This window comes from Otolemur garnettii, unplaced genomic scaffold (assembly GCF_000181295.1).
Source record: "Otolemur garnettii isolate 467f Iridium unplaced genomic scaffold, OtoGar3 scaffold00008, whole genome shotgun sequence".
NCBI classification, from domain to species: Eukaryota; Metazoa; Chordata; class Mammalia; order Primates; family Galagidae; genus Otolemur; species Otolemur garnettii.
The window spans coordinates 1,778,552-1,779,902 of NW_003852403.1; the positions used below are offsets into that span (position 1 = coordinate 1,778,552).

The following is a 1,351-nucleotide window of genomic DNA, read 5'->3' on the forward strand; positions in this document are numbered from 1 at the left end:
TGGGTCCTCTGCCAAGATAGTGGAGAAATTATAGGCAGTAGTATTTAGGGTTCCAAGAAAAGATGGGCAATAGCCTTTAAGGTCTCTTCTTCCAGAGTCCTTACTCACCAGCGCCCCGGATGGGATGCTTCCGTTTCACACGGCAGCCTTAGGGAGAAAAGCAATAGGCAGTACTTACAGAGCCCATCCCAGGCCCTCACTCTCAGAGGCATCCCTCCCTGGCTGAGTAGAGACAATTACTATTAGAATACACTATGGAGTCCTCTTTTTCCGGCTGGAACCATGGAGGGTGTCAAAGAGAAGAAAAAGAAGGTTCCTGCTGTGCCTGAAACCCTTAAGAAAAAGTGAAAGAATTTCTCAGAGCTGAAGATCAAGAGTCTGAGAAAGAAGTGTGCCCAAAAGATGCTTCAAAAGGCAAGGAGGAAGCTTAGCTATGAAAAAGCTAAGCATTATCGTAAAGAATACAGGCAGATGTACGAACTGAGATTCGGATGGCTGGGATGGCAAGAAAAGCTGGCAACTACTATGTACCTGCAGAACCCAAATTGGCATTTGTCCTCAGGATCAGAGGTATCAGTGGTGTGAGTCCAAAGGTCCAAAAGGTGTTGCAGCTGCTTCGCCTTCATCAGATCTTCAATGGAACTTTTGTTCAGCTCAACAAGGCTTCCATTAACATGCTGAGGACTGTAGAACCGTATATTGCATGGGGGGACCCAAATCTGAAGTCAGTAAATGAGCTAATCTACAAGCGTGGTTACGGCAAAATCAGTAAGAAACGAATTGCATTGACTGATAACAGTTTGATTGCACGATCTCTTGGTAAATATGGCATCATCTGCATGGAGGATCTGATTCATGAGATCTATACTGTTGGAAAACGCTTCAAAGAAGCAAATAACTTCTTATGGCCCTTCAAGTTATCATCTCCACGGGGGGAACGAAGACAAAGACAACCCACTTTGTAGAAGGTGGAGATGCTGGTAACAGGGAAGACCAAATCAATAGGTTTATTAGAAGAATGATCTAAGGTATCTGCCCTGATTGTTTTTGTAATCCAGTGAGTTAATAAACAATGACTGCTTTCAAATTGGAAAAAAAAAAAAAAGAATACACTATGGAATGTGGAAACCACCTAAATGCCTGCCAATCCAGAAATGCATTAACAAGCTGTGTTATATTTATACCATGGAATACTGTTCAGCCATTAAAAATGATGGAAACTTTACATTTTGTATTAACCTGGATGGAGGTGGAACACATTCTTCTTAGTAAAGTATGACAAGAATGGAGCAGCAAGAAGCAAGTACTCAATCCTAATATGAAGCCAGTTGACAAACTAATACACAGTCAC

General features: G+C 42.1%; 1 pseudogene; it reads left to right on the forward strand.

Annotated features, from left to right (window-relative positions):
• The first annotated feature begins 282 nt into the window (after positions 1 to 282).
• LOC100951098 lies at positions 283 to 1,048 on the forward strand (annotated as a pseudogene).
• Positions 1,049 to 1,351: the final 303 nt, after the last annotated feature.